Raw genomic sequence first — 15,528 nt, forward strand, 5'->3', positions numbered from 1 at the left:
GCAATTTTTCGCAATTTTCTGAGCAATGAGTATTTTCGTTGGGCGAGATGAGATTCAATACTATAATTACGCTGAAAAATACGCGACATGCAGACGACTCCTGAATTTTCTGGACATGTCGGAAGGGTTCAAATTGTCAATTTTAAGTAAAAGCACACTCAGAAATTTGAGAATTTCTTTGGTTCACTTGCAGTTTTCGGCAGTTTTCTAGGCTATGAATATTTTCGTTGGGCGAGATGAGATGCAATGCTAATTCTGCTGAAAAATACGCGACATATATTTCCATATATTACCCAAAGATAAATCATCACTTTTCAAATTTTTTAAATTTTAAACTGAAAAATGTTGAACAAAGAAAGCAAAACTGTAATTTACTCACTAAAATAACCCTCAGAAACCAATTTCTTCACACAAAACAATCTCAGGTACCTCTGAAGATTTGAGTGAAAAATTGCTATTAATTACCCGTTGATAAAGCAATTTTTTTAAATAATTCTCATCAAAAACTTCAAAATTTCTTTAAAGAAACCCAAAATATGGATTCAGCGATCTAAATTACCCCTAAAAACATACATTCTCTCATATTAGTAAGTTCAGGCGCCTCTGAGGACTTTTGACCGGCTAAACTTGGCTGCTGGCCCTCCGTGGGCTGCCTTGATGTGTGTTTGGCGCAATGCGTGAAGTATTCATCTAGTCTTGTAGGCGCTAATGTGCTTTTGGCGGCGACCGCACTGTGTTTGGCGCAATGCGTGAAGTATTCCTGCACTCTTGTAGGCGCTAATATGCTTTCGTGCCGACCGGTGAGCGCGGCGGCCACACAATATTTGGCGGGATTAGAAACGACGATACAGCATTAGATTTGAGAGAAACCATAGAAACAGAGGAGAGATAGTAAGCCCGCTTTTTTCTAGATGATGACCTTAGCGGACAGCCGATTCCGGTAAACTTTTGCTATGTTCTTCTGGTGGCCTAATGAAACATGTTTCCGCAAAGAAACCTCCTATATGTATATTGATTTTCCCAAAAAAATTCTAGATCGACTGGACTAATGAAAATGTCATGGTGAAGAAAATTGCGATTCCATTGGCTTAAATGGCAATTTTATTTCAATATTTTCATTCCACCGTGCCACTTTGGTACCTGGCTGTGGAGTGAACAGGATTATCCTTTGAATACTTCAAAGGTGAAGCTTCTTCGATGTCTATTGGAGAATCTTCATAATGGCAAAATTTGCTACGTCAGATTTAAACACATTTCAAACGAGGAAATGGTGCCGGTCAGTCTTCAATAATCAATGGACTGTAAAACTTGGTAGCCAGCAAAGTGTCGGGCGATTCACGCCACTCTTTCTTGGGAATAATTGGATATATTTCTGCCAAACGGAACTATGTGCATTATGACGTGAGCCCTGTTATGCATATATTCTGTAGGGTCTCAGGGCTCATGTTTTAATTCACATAGTTCCGTTTGGTAGAAATACATCCAATTGAGCTTTCGTAAGTACACAGAAGTGTGCAACGGTGTTTGCAGTTGAGTATAGGTATCTTAGTGAATCCGTTAAACTTGGAGAATGTGTGACTGTGTGTTTTGCGTCGTCTTAACTATGACTCCGTATTTCTTTAGTAAACGTCTTGCCAAAAATCAATCGTCTAGTCAATCAAGAATCCTGTCGTTTAACTTACATTCGGAATCGGTTTCACATTTTATCACATTTTCACCTAACTTAGTACCCGCGGCGCGATTACTAAGTGCGCATTACGCGAAGTTTGAATCACCGATTGCAAAAACAAAGGAGTTGTAGTCGTATGGGTAAATTAAGTACGTGTGCTGTTTTTACGTGAGATTATGATGGAGCAGAGATCGTATCAACCGTGTCTGGTGATCCATTAGCCTACTGCAATATGAGTCAGCATATTAAATCAAAATTTCCTAATCCGTCGGGGTTCGTTGGTTTCATGGCATTCAGTACCACATTCATTAACACCTACTTAAAATACTTTTTTCACCTCAAACCCAGGGTAGCGCCTCACACCCCCTCCTGACGGCCGACCGGAATTTAGAGCTTCAAGCGCCCTTTTTTTTCAACTAAAGCAACTGGAGTCAGTGAGAAATGTACGAACAACAAAAAATAAAAGAAGGAGAGAACAATAGAACGTTCATTAAAACAGGACATTATCAGCTCAGGGTGGTTATTTCATGGGCGGTCGCATTGTCCGCACAGCCTATCTTCAGGGTAGTCTATGTCTGAGTCATCAGACTCTTTTTTCATTGGTCTGTTGTTTATCTCAGTTGAAACTGAAAAATAATCGAATTTTGTCGCACAATCTGACAATGATACACTTGGCAAACGGTGAATAAAAGGGCAGAATAGTACTCGCGGGGTTGAAATGGTCGAGTTTTAATTAAAACAAGAGGGAGCAGTGCGTCGCGCATCGTCTAAATTGCACGGCGCAGACGAAACGCTGTTGGGTGAGACTTTTCGTCGTTCCATCCACAAAAGAACGTAACTGTATTCCAAAGCTGCCAAATTTTTTCTAACAAATTGCATACTAACCAAGAGAATCTTGGGCATTCCTTACTGAAAATTTCACAGATTTTTCCTAAGATTCCATGCAAAAATCAGAAAAATGTTGGATAAAAATTGCAGAGGCACATTTTTCGCTCATTTGACTAATTCTGACTCATTTGTGTCAATTTGGCAACCTTGGAGTTAAATTCAGTTCCTTCGTTTGAACGACGACGTTTTGTCAACAGAATTTTTTTTACATCTCTTTTTAATTTTATCAGGATTATGACCTTATAAAAATGGTAGTTAAGTGTGCCGAATAAGATCACGAAGAAATGAAGAAGGAGGGGTTAAGACGTAACCTATTATGCATTTCCAATGAATTTTGGTAGCATCCTAATAAATCAGGTGACTTATCAACCCAAATGTTGCGGCACTATCCTATACCTTAAGTTGCGGAACAACTACTACTACTACTACTACTACTACTACTACTACTACTACTACTACCACTACTACTTCTTATACTACTACTACTACTACTACTACTACTACTACTACTCCCTGGTAAAAATTGGCGATAGGAGCTGCGTTTCAAATCACCATAGGAGTTTTTATGGCCGACTGAAGGAGGCGATAGAAAATCGTATAGCTGGCTGTAGAAAGTGGAAAAAATCATACGGCCGGGCTACACGAAGCGATAAAAAATTATACAGCCGGGCTATAGTTCCTATCGCCGAGCTATACACTTTATCGCCTGGCTGTTGCTTTTTCGCTACCGGCTATAAAAGGCTATAAAAATTGTGTAGAAGTTCGTGTGCTTTGTAAATCCTTAAGTTTGTACGGAATCACCTTAATATTTACAAAACGCACATTATATTTGCTTTTACTACATATTTTTTTTTCATCAATTAAGATGAGAATAATCCATACAGAGTGTGCAAACGTTTCAAAGTCATGAGTTGAAAACGCTGACTCCACGAGATTAAATATTAGAGCCTAACACTAAGCGGAGCGGCGGCGCACTGGCGCCTACAAACCTAACAGGGATACTTCACACATTGCGCAATGCGTGAAGTATCCCTGTTAGGTTTGTAGGCGCCAATGCGCGTTCAGCGCTGGCTGTCCGTCCGCCGCGCCGCGCCGCAGCGTGCCACGGCGCTTGAAGCAACTATTTCACACCAGAGGTATTGCACAGTATCATACGAAATTGAAGGCGCTCCAACATATTAGGAATGGCAGGCATCCTTTATTAGTACGGAGCTTTCCTCGCAAAATAAATCAAGATACTACGGCCCAAAAAGAGAGCGGTAGTCCAAAAACTCAGTAAGTCCTAGCATCCGTAATTAGTAACGTTTAGCATACACTTTATCGCCAGGATGTTGGTTATCGCTATCGGCTATAAAAGGCTATAAGAAATTGTGTTGCCGGCTATAGAAGCTATTGGAAATCTTACAACCGGCTGTAGGTCCATGGTACTTTGGAACACAGATTCTACTGCCAATGTTTACCAGGGCTAACATTAAGTCACTCTCATAGCGCTTCTGTGCGCCCTGTGACACCCAACCATCACTGATAGCGACTTGCGGAACTACCACTGTTAATTTGAAATGCCCACATCATCCCACACATGTGGTAGTGTCAGATTTTACGGGATAACCCCTGACACTTTTTTCCGTATGTTTTCTTCAAAAATATGGCGGGATCTGTTGAAGGAGAATTAATAAAATTTGTAACTCCTAATTAAGTAAGTCAGTGGTCTCCTTTTAAAAAGTAAAATAAGAGTGGAAATTCGAATCACCACAAATGAGACACGCATTTTCGCCGCTTCACTGTCCAAACATAGGTCTTATCTGTTCAGATAGTTCAATGTCTATACTTGCTCTCTAAGTGTATAGAGAGTGACTGTTACATTTCCGGAAAGCTGGCGACGATGCTGTTTGAAATGCATAGTGAAATCCGTTCCACCAGTTCACGTTCAACTTTGGCTGAACGCCTGATGAAGTTGTAGGGCGGGACAGGAGCAGGTTCCCAGTAAAATACGGTCAAAGTTTTGCTGACGATCAACTTGAGCTCAAGTTTGAAATGCTCTACGAATGAGCGCATCGTTAGTTGTGCAGAGGGCGCATTCTCATGCTCGAATTTGTATCCATTTTTTGGATAAAATCTTTTGGACTGTCGACGTTCTGCAGTAAATGTTTTTTGTTAATAACCTATCAAGAGTAAAGCAAAAGGATAGAATCGTTTCATAGGATTTTTAACTAAATACCTCATTGCTCTCCTCTTCCTGACGCTATGCAGGCATTGGCGGATCCAGAAAATTGGCAACATTGCCTTCTCTCCATTTATAGCAATGGAAATATATCGATTCTTAGAGGGGCCAAGTGCTCCGCCAGGAATCGATTATTTAGCATAGTTTAAATGGAGGAAATCCGGTGTTGCCAAATTGCTGGATCCGCCTCTGTGAACAGGGTTGGTCAAGATACTTTTCCTTTTCTTTCATCCCAGGCGCTGTATTTCAGGAGTAAAATGAAAAAGGCGCGCACAGTTGCCATTTTTTCAGAATGGCTATTCAACCGGTAGCAATCTGAAATTTTGAAAACTTTCGTGAAATGGCAACACTGGAGAAAATCCCCACACCGAGGAGCTTTTGTGGTCTTCAGGACTATACTTACTTAAAGTTTTAAGCTCCGGAACAATACTCGATCATTCATCCTCTCTTCAGTTGCAATTGGACGTATTTATGCTAAAAGGAACTATGTCACACGCAATCCCTATGCACATAGTTCCTTTTAGCATAAATACGTCCAATTGAGGGGCTTATTTCAAAAACGGTGCAAATACTATTGAATCCCAATGTAGCAAGCGCCTTTCTTGGGAAAGAAGTAGTTCAATGCGATGCTTTCGCTTCCTTCACTACGCTTCTCCATGACTTCCTTTGTTCTCTGCTCTTTCAGTTTTAATTTATGATTCACATTTTTTCCTCATATGTGTAGCAGATACTTTAGCAGGAGGAATCTGCGTAAGAGGGTTGAAATTTAAAAAATAAGCATGTAGCAAAATTGCGCATCAATTTACAATAATCTTTAATTTCCAGTTTTAAGAGTTAACGAGTTTACGCATTTCAAGGTTGCCACTGGTCCCATTGCATACTTAAATAAAGACTTGTACTTTTTTGTGTGAATTTATATTTTAAAAATGGCATTTTGAATGTTCATATCAATGTATAAGTGTCTTGATCAAATGATAATTTTGAACCTAATATTTCTTCAAAAATTTCTTGTAAAGTATCACAAACACAATCATTAAAAAAATACCATAAATTATCATATTTAATTCATTAAATTTGCAATAGTTATTTTTTAAAATCAAAGTTTGTTACTTATTACATTTTAAGTTAACCGCACTCATGTCGGCGATGGTGAAAAGAGAACTCGCATCTCGATTGCTGATTTTGAAAAATCCACATTTTATGGTATTTTCTAGAGAAAAAGTAGACTTTTGGGGGAAATTTTAAACGAAAAAAATACGATAACGTAAATAATTCGATAACGTATATTATGACAGTTGGGTTCTCTTTAACGTCGCAGATGGATGGCCATGTGGTCAAATTTCGTAGTTTATCATGAGTGTCGCCGTCTGTCACTGACACTCACGTTGTCATGGTAGAAATATCTGCATGAAAAAAAAGATAACAGATCAATTACTAAGGGACGATTCGACTGTTCTCATAAGCAACGTAAAAAGTTGAATGGGAGCAAACAGCAGGCTGCGAAAATGTTCCGCTTTTTTCGGGATTAGGTGAGAGAGATCGACACCAGGCATCATCTGTGATCCAGCGGAATTGCCAACTGTTGGAAAAATTTTGCCTTTTCTACCCTGTTCCTCATGAAAAAATTCAAAAAGCGTTAGGCAGACTAGTGCTTGTGTTTCACCGCGGAGGATTAGAGACCTATTGTGAGAATGCGCACCGCACCACTGAGCGAGAGATTTTTGAGAGAACAAAAGGGACTCTATACTTGATTGCATGGTGAATTCAACGAGACTCATTTATCGATTCTTCCTGGGTTCACTGGTGAGTGGTCAGTTAGTTGGGTGGTTGCAAAAAGCTTTAGCTGCCTGTAAAAGTTTTCGCACAAAAAATACGTAGCTAGAAATGGTGCATTTTGGACAAAATGCAGCAGGAATTTGTCTGAATCGATCCATGTGAGGTGGAGTGCACCAATGCACTAATTCCAGACGAAACCTTCATTTTGATCACATGCCATCTTTCAAAATGAGTCTCTTCTAAAGTATCTCTCATTACTGTCTATACTTAATTTTAGGTATTCTCTTCGACGTTGCAGACAGCTAATGCGGTCGAAATTCCATATAATTTATCATTGATGTAGCTGTCTTTTTCTTACGCTCATGTTGTCATGGTAGAAAATACTTGCATAGAAAAAGTGAAAATAGATTATTATATGGACTATTTTGAGGTATCTGTAAATGAACTGACCCTGCCGCATTCATCGTTTTTGGGTCAATAAGTGTAAGGGCCCTATATAGCCGTCATATCAGGAGGGCAACTTTGTAATACGTTAAATAATTAAAACCTTTTTCGAAAAATTGACTCTGTCACGACAAAAATCAGAAATCAACTTTATCGGCACGTTATTCAACTTTGGAATTATTAAATGTGCAAGAAAAACAAACAAAACCCTCACTTGGTGTCGCGTGCAACAAACACTGAAGGACTCAATGAGTTTATTTCATAATAACGCCTGGATGCAACTATTCGAGCACAATGGATGTCTGCATTGCATACGCGCGAAAGTGAAGGCGTTTTGACTTTCCGGGTACTCTCGGGATCACCCGCAGCGAAGACCGGCGCAATAGCGGGCGGTTAGTCAGAGATGGAAAGTAAAATTTCAAAGGGCTTGATTACAATTCACAAAATTTGAAATTTGTTAATATTTTTGGACGCACTTATCAAACCTTTGGAAGTCTGGAAGCGTTTCAGATGAGCTTCCTGTTGATGCTGTAGTATGTGCTGCCCTTATGAGGTGAAATACTCTAGAGGGACATAAAGGGGAGTTTAGAGAGCAATTTATCCCCAACCTAACCTCCAAACCAAACGAAAACTTTTACAAAGCGTAAATGTTTTAGGCGCGGGGTGCAAAATGTCAAAATCGAGAACCACTGTTCATAGGCGTTTCTTTGCCTCCCGAATGCCAAAAGTTTCTTGAAATTTCGTGAAATTTCAGGGGGATATAAATTTCCTGAAATTTTCCATCTCTGCGGATAGTATTCTAAGGATCCAAGAAAACAGAACGCCTTCAACCTTCGATCATAGAACTACAAACACATCTCTTAAACGTGAATAGTTGCAGACAGGCGTAGTATGTGAGTATCGTTCGTGCTTCAATTTTGACATCGCGATTTGCTGCACATGATTTTTAGAACAACATATGTAATGCTTATTTTTTAGCGTGCAGACGTGCTAGACTTTGCAAATTTCCGATCGTTTTCTCTTTTAAAGAGTACTAGGTGAGTTTTCCTCAAATTCACGTGGACTTTTTGGGTGCTAGGTAGGTAGTCCCCAGGAAGCCTAAGATGACTCAGCCAATCAGAAATGGATCTTTAAGTGGTCTCTTTCTTGACGCTGACATTACAATATTAGAAAAATCCGTAGGATTTTTGTCATTTTTTATTTTCTTATGCACGCATTTCTTCTTCTATGAGTTTAAATTTGGCAATATGCAGTTAAGTGCGGGTTTGATATGCCTGCATTTATGCAAGTATGCAACCGGCTCAGCGTCCAGCACCCAGTTGAAGGGACTGTATGGAATGGGGGCGCTCGAGTCTGCAATGATGTCGTTGTGCGGTGAATATTAATCATTTCTCCAGCGTAACTAACATAAAAGCTTATTTTAGACGTAAAAATTGACAACGCCGCTTCCAACCCGCTTGATTAAAACCTGCCGCGACCCATTCCAAGATAAATATAATGCACTCATTCTCTTCCTCCTTCATTTCTCCAATCCTCTCGTCGCTCCTCTGGCGTAAGGGCGTCTCTCGATTTACGCAAGAGCCTCAAAAAGCATGGGTTTCAATGTAAAATAGGGCTCACGTGGAAACTGAGACACGCTCTTATGTCAGAGGGGCGACGCTTCCTGCTCGCCTTTTCTGGAGAACTTCGCGAGTTGAGGCTCATTTCAGCCTTGCATAGGAAAAATCTAGAAACGCCACGTTGCACAAAAGTAAAAACTTTTTGGAAAATGTTCGAGCGAGGTAGAGGGTAGATCTATAATAAAATATTGAAGTAGAAAAAACACTGATTAAAACAAAGTTTTCGTGAATCAATGACTGAATCGAACTCTGCAAGTGAAAGTATTGATATCGGAGGACCTAGAAAAAATCAGTAATCTACAGTATGCAGTATTAAAACGGTCCCTTCTAATTACCCAACTTTAGCCGTGAACTTTCAGTTCAAGATAAAGTTCATAGTGCCGCTCCTTTTTAACTCCACGCCGCAGGAATATATCGACGGTGTAAGTCGGCAGTCACGTAACTCGGTTTGCGACGTCGCAGACTTCCTGTCATACTTTACTTTATAAACGAGAAACTACTCAACGGCAATTCTTTAAAACTGCCGTGATTTTTCTTCTCTGTGCGAAGAAAACTTCAAGGAATGATGTCAATTTGTTCTCCTTTAAAAAGGTATCATAGAGGCGGAGGTTTACAGACACCGCAAACGAGTAAAGTGATTGCCGACTTACGCCATCGATATAATACTTTTAATAAACGCTGACTAGAACCTATATGCTATACATTTTATCAATATGATAAACGAAGATGGTGGTCTGTCTTTTTGGATCCTCGAAGTACAGCCCGTCGTCGTTGTCGGCGCGCCGCGGGTGAAGTGACGAGTGCCTGGAGAGTTAAAACGCCTTCATCTCCGCGTGTATGCAACACGGACATCCGCAGAGCTCGAATAGTTGTATCCGGGCGCCGTCACCATCGCATCGCTGCGCCCAAGCATAGCGACGCGACAGTGACCTCACTTCTGCGGGTCGATTGTTGAATTGTTAGAATATTGATGCAATGGTATCTCGATATTGTCAATAAAGTGTCCGGGAAAAGTGAATGGGTAACATGTTGGTATCATGGTGGACTATTTCACTAAGTTAATACCATGCTGCTGCCATATCGACAATCCAATCCCAACATGCTTCTGGCATGTTTGTTTTTAGCACACTGAAAAAGAAATCTCGGTGAATTTACTAAGAAAAGGGTGAAATTACCAAGAATTCAGGGCTCTATTTGATCCCAGTTTTTCTTGGTAAAATTACCATTTATAGAATTGGTAATTTACCGAGAAATCTCGGTAAAATTATTGACTTTCTCGGTAATTTTACTGGACCCCGGTAATAACGCCATTATTTTTTATCGACTGTGGTAGAATTACCGAGATAAAATGGCAAAGTTACCGGGAATTGATTACCAATAAAAGTGGTATTTTTACCCCCAAAAAACAGTAAAAATACCGGTTTTTAGGTAAGCTTACCACTTACCAGTCTGTCTTGGTAAAATTACCAATAATTGGTAAAAAAAATGAGATGGTGAAGGCACCAACGGACCTTGGTAAAAACGCCGAGAATTTTTTTTCAGTGCAGGCGATTGAAGCCACCGCGGATCCGACTTACAGATTTCTTTAATATCTGGTTTTTCTGGACAATCTGGAAGCCGCGGCCATTCAGAAACTAACTTTTGCCACAAAATTTCTGTAGTATGCATATTACAATTATTACATGTACATTAAAATTCGATCATTTCATGATAATAATGTTTTCAAAAGTGTCATTATATGGTATCTCAAACCGTCGCTGAATAAAGGAACCAGCTCCAGGCTTGTAAGACTGAAATAATAATTATCTATTTCTGTTTCTTCGCATTTCCACTCTTTGATTGTAAAGTTGCACGAACTGGGTTTCGCTTTAATGCAGTCAACACGGGTTTAACGGATCTTTAATTTACGTCTCCAACTCGACAATGAGCCTTTAACCTACAGCTTTGAAATATCCAATCTCTCATCCCAGCTCGAAAATGAGGAAGTACAAGCTTGAAACACCAATTTCTTCGCTACCAGCACAGCATGGCATACAATGGAAATAATTTGAAAGAAATTTAGCTGAGGATTTAAGGAGCCGAGCTTTTCGGCTTATTGGATATTGAGTTTATAATATTGGGCATTGAATATTTTTCCACAATAAACGTTTCCATGACATGCCTCCCAAATCACAGAATTCAAAAATTTTCTCCCACAGTGCGTTAGCATCATCTGCACTGCCGTGCAAAGGAAGAACGCCGTATGAACATTTGAGAGTTGCCAAATTTCCCTTGATAAAACGTTTATTTTGGATAACATTCATGCATATTTTTCCTTTACTGGAAAAAACACACTGGGTCTAGAGTCCAGACTCTTGAAAACATTGACAAGAAAAAATACTCTTGATTCAATCAGATTTAAGCTTAAATCAAAAGGAAATCGCTCAAATTAAGAGGTTTAATTCCTGATTTAAGCGAAAATCCGATTGAATCAAGAGTATTTTTTTTGTCGATGTTTTTAAGAGTCTGGACTCTAGATCCAATGTGTTTTTTTCCAGTGTTGAAATTTTCAGATATTTTAGATTAAATTGCGTGCATAATTATCTGAAATTTTTGGAAAATAATATTCAAAATTTTATCGGTAGTTTCGGTTCCTATCGGAGGAAACTTGGCAACGTCTGAAGGCTCATACGGCGTTATTCCTTAGGACTTCGAGCCTTAGCGTTCTTTTTAATTGTCTTCGATACGGCCGGGCGCCAGAGAAGTCACCGGCGCCCCTTAAAAGTTCAAGCAGACGTTTAGCGTTTTAATGCTTAGTAGGAATTAATATTTTAAAAAGCACGGGCCAAACTCGCCCGTTCTCTCCTCTCGTCCTCTCTTCCTTTCTATTCTCAACCCTTGGCCTTTTATCTTTTCTTCTACGTTCATCCACTCAGCCGCACAACTCGGCTCTTCCGCTGCGGTGAATTCTAAGCGGAGTGGGATGAATGTTTTAGAAATAGTCGCTTTTGTTTCCAATTCATTCTCCAAATTAGAACCTGAATTCTTTAAGGTATAGTCCATTTTGATGTTAAAAATGTTTTTGGAAGATTGAACTGAAGCTTCTACAAGAAAACCTTTTCAACTTTGAAAATGAGACCGGTGAACCAACCAAACCAATTAATAAACGTGCAACACACATGTCAATTCGCTCCATTCGTGTAGTTATAGTATGGGATTGGTATAATGCTTATACTTTAATCTGTAAATGCATGAGTCACTTATTTGAAATCTTAATCATGAATAATTTGCCTAAAAATCCCTGATAATTTTTCAGCCCCCCTCTTTATTATTTTATCAGGACGGTTGAAAGCACCGACTTTTCACTACCCGTTTTTAATGTTGAAAAAGGTGCAAAAACGAGCCACCTTACCCCTTCCCTCACCCTCCAAGGGTAGCTGAGGGGCTTTTGAGACCATGAAATTCGGATTCCTAGGGATTAATGGTCTATACAACCCCATGGTCCCTGACAACGTACGATTTAAGGGAACCGCACTGGAAACAAAAAGTCGCTTGGATCTAGCGTCCAGAGTCTTGAAAACATTGACAAGAAAAAATACTCTTGATTCAATCGGATTTTTGCTTGAATCAAAAAAAAATCCGCTTAAATGAAGAGGCTTGGTTCTCGATTCCAGAAAAAATCCGATTAAATCAAGAGTATTTTTTCTTGTCAGTGTTTTTAAGAGTCTGGACTCTAGATCAAAGCGACTTTTTTCCCAGTGCGAGAAAAAAGCCTGGTACTAGTGGTCTGAAACTCCCTGTTTAAATCCCCAGATGTAAAGAAAAAAATTCCGTTTTTCAATGAAGAAAGCGATTAAATATAACCTAATTAATAATTAATTCACTACATCGGTCGAATCTCACCCGTCCTCTAACTATCTTTTTTAGGGTAAAATGACGATATAATACAAAGTTATAACCAGTGTAGCTCATGAGATTGCACAGAATTTTCGGTCATACTTTTGTTTTTAACAGAACATTGCAGCATTGCGCTGTATACAAGAAATGACAAGATTAGGTCCGTATTAAGTGCTAGAAGCAGAGACGTAAGAACCTATATATTGTGCTATTGCAGTTCTTTCTCAACCTCTTCCTATTATTTCTCCTTTCCATACAGCTAACTTCTTCAGTGTAGTAAATGTTGGCTGTATTAAACTTTTCCGAAGAAACTGCGCCGTGGACTTTCTCAACTGTCTTTGAAACTTATGAAAAGCTGCTTAAACTTTCACAGGACAGACTTTTCTTGCGAGAATCGTGTGAATAAAGATGCCAAACTGGGACGAAACCTTATAAAACACTTAATAACAATAAAAGCTAAAAATTATCAGTGGATACGGCCCCTGACCACTACTCGGCTAAACCCTCGATTGATTAATCTCCCAGTGTGTTGATCTGAATAGAGCGGGCTCATTTGAGGAATTTCTTCTATCAACAGCCTCAAAAATCATGAGGATGGCGCGGTAGATCTTTAGAACAAACTGCGGAAAAAATGAAAATTTATGATGTTTAAATAGGAAAATTCACAACTTCATCACATTATATACACAAATTTAGGTAGATATTATTCTCCAAATATGGAGTGTGCCATGGCCGGATTTACCTACTTGCCGCCCATGGGCCGCCTATATTTTGTCGCCCTCTTCTCATTCATTTTGAAATATCAATAAAAACCATCAGGTGAACGTGCCGGAGGGAGAAGGGTGCATAAGACGCGTTCACTCGTGTTGGACACATTTTTTACGTAGGCCCTGTCAACACTACTAGCAAAAGTTCACGGAACTTCGCGCGAAAGTTCAGTTCCGTAAACCTATCTCTGTGGGGACAAGGCCTTTCATTTGTAAGAAATGAACTAAAAAATTAAGAAAGAACAAACATAAATGTAGTTTAATAATTATGACTTCCGCCGCCGTGCCGCGCTGACCACACTGTGTTTGGCGCAATGCGTGAGGTATTCATGTAGTTTTGTGGGCACTGTGCGTTTCACGCCGCGCCGACCGCTGTCGACCGCACTGTGTTTGACGCAATGCGTGAAGTATTCATGCAGTCTAGTAGGCGCTATTATGTGTTACATGCCGACCACCGCGGCGAGGGCTTCTTCTTTTCATGTCAAGTCCTCGTCATCATTTCTCTTTGCGCCGCGCCGCTGCAGGCCAAATTACGTGTTTGTTTTCTCTCTTAACTCAACTAAATAAAGTTGCGCAGTCTTTTGTATCACCGAAATAAGACAAAATTAGAAATTAATGAACTCTAAGGAAATGAGAGATTTTGTCACTGTTTCTTATTTGTAATTTTTTTCTGAATCCGATTTCTTTTACCTGCATTTAAAAAAATTGCATTTGCTGCCCCCTAATTTTGCCGCCATGGGCCGCGGCCGATGTGGCCACCCCCTTAATCCGGCCCTGGAGTGTGCGTTTATGTAGGGACTATCACCTCTTAAAAAATCCGAAAAAATCATGGAAATTGGCTCAGTAGAACGGTAGAATGGACCGTGACAAATAATCGAAATTTAGGAGAGACGGTGAGTGAGTTTGTAGTGCCTAATAATGATTGAAAGTTCCATGTTTTTATGTGTCGTTACCATCTATCTATATCTATACTATAAGCTCCAAGACCTCCTAATTTTGCGAAACTGGTAACGCTTAGTTCAAGCGTTCTACCGGGCCGATTTTCATGATTTTTGCGGTTATCGACGGGCAATTGTCTCTAGATAAGCCAACTCTTTTCAGATTTTCAAAATATGGCCCAGGTTTTTTTATATTACGTGGTAAAGTTGCGAATTCTCCCATTTAAACAATGTAAATTTATACTTTTTGTCATAGTTCGTTTGAGCGTTCTACCGGGCCGATTTCCATGATTTTTGCGTAAATCGACAGGTAATAGGCCCTAGATGAGCCCGCTGTAATCAGATTTTGGAAAAAGGACCCAGGTTTTTTTAAAATCACGTTATAAAAGTGAGTGAGTTTATAGAATGCTCTGGTACTGCTACCGCTATGCGCGGGAGGATGCGCAGTAGTCGAGGAGGTTGCGCAGTAGCTGTGTAGCCTGCGCATCAGCTCTACACTTATGTACACAAGATTCGCATTAGCAAATTCACGTCGAGCGGTGGCCGAGTCGTCTAAGACGTCGAATGCGTCCACATGTCTTCGATATAGGTTCGATTCCCGACTCAAGAAATCTTATAATTACTACCTGACTATCATTGATCATTGTTTTACAGCAATATTTCATCAAGCAGTCATTCCAAAACGCGTCCTTTTAATTTTAAAGTAATTTTAAGTATAAAGTTTAAAATTAAAGTATATCTCATATCGTAATTTTTTAGGGGAAAAATAAAACTAACACTGATAGGAGGGTAAAAATAGGGCCGCGAAGCGGCCCACTGATGGCGCGGGGCGCCTTCAGGGGGTTGGGCCGCGTAGCGGCCAGGGGGCGTAGCCTCCTAGCAAATAAATGAATAGTAATTAATGAAAGTTCATTCGTTGGGACAACACGGAGAAAAAATCCTCGTGCGTGGGACCCGAAGTTTAGGTCATATGGATCTCTGAAGTTTTCAGATTGAGCATCTGAACACTTAAGGTCTAGCTATCAAGGTTCGGATCACACATCTTTTTCGGATGTGAGAGCCGAAGTTTTTCGGATGTGAAAACCGAAGTACTTAAGATGTAAGAACTGAAGTTTCAGATGTGTGATCCAAACCTCAGCAGCTGGACCTTAAGTGTTCGGATGCTCAATCCGAAAACTTCAGAGATCGATATGACCTAAACTTCGGGTCCCACGCACGAAGTTTTTTTCTCCACGAACTTTCTGAGAGGGGACAAACCTTTTTTTTTTCTTTCTTTCTTTCTTTCTTTTTTTTTTTTTCTTTGTAGGCTTCTTTTAGATATCGACGGTGA

General features: G+C 39.8%; 1 protein-coding gene across 1 annotated transcript in view; it reads right to left on the bottom strand.

Moving 5' to 3' along the window:
• Positions 1-15,528, bottom strand: part of LOC109033663 (galactokinase) — a 122,202-nt gene that overhangs the window by 87,686 nt on the left and 18,988 nt on the right. The window lies entirely within an intron of this gene.

The sequence above is a fragment of the Bemisia tabaci genome, chromosome 2 (genome assembly GCF_918797505.1).
Source record: "Bemisia tabaci chromosome 2, PGI_BMITA_v3".
Classification (NCBI taxonomy): Eukaryota; Metazoa; Arthropoda; class Insecta; order Hemiptera; family Aleyrodidae; genus Bemisia; species Bemisia tabaci.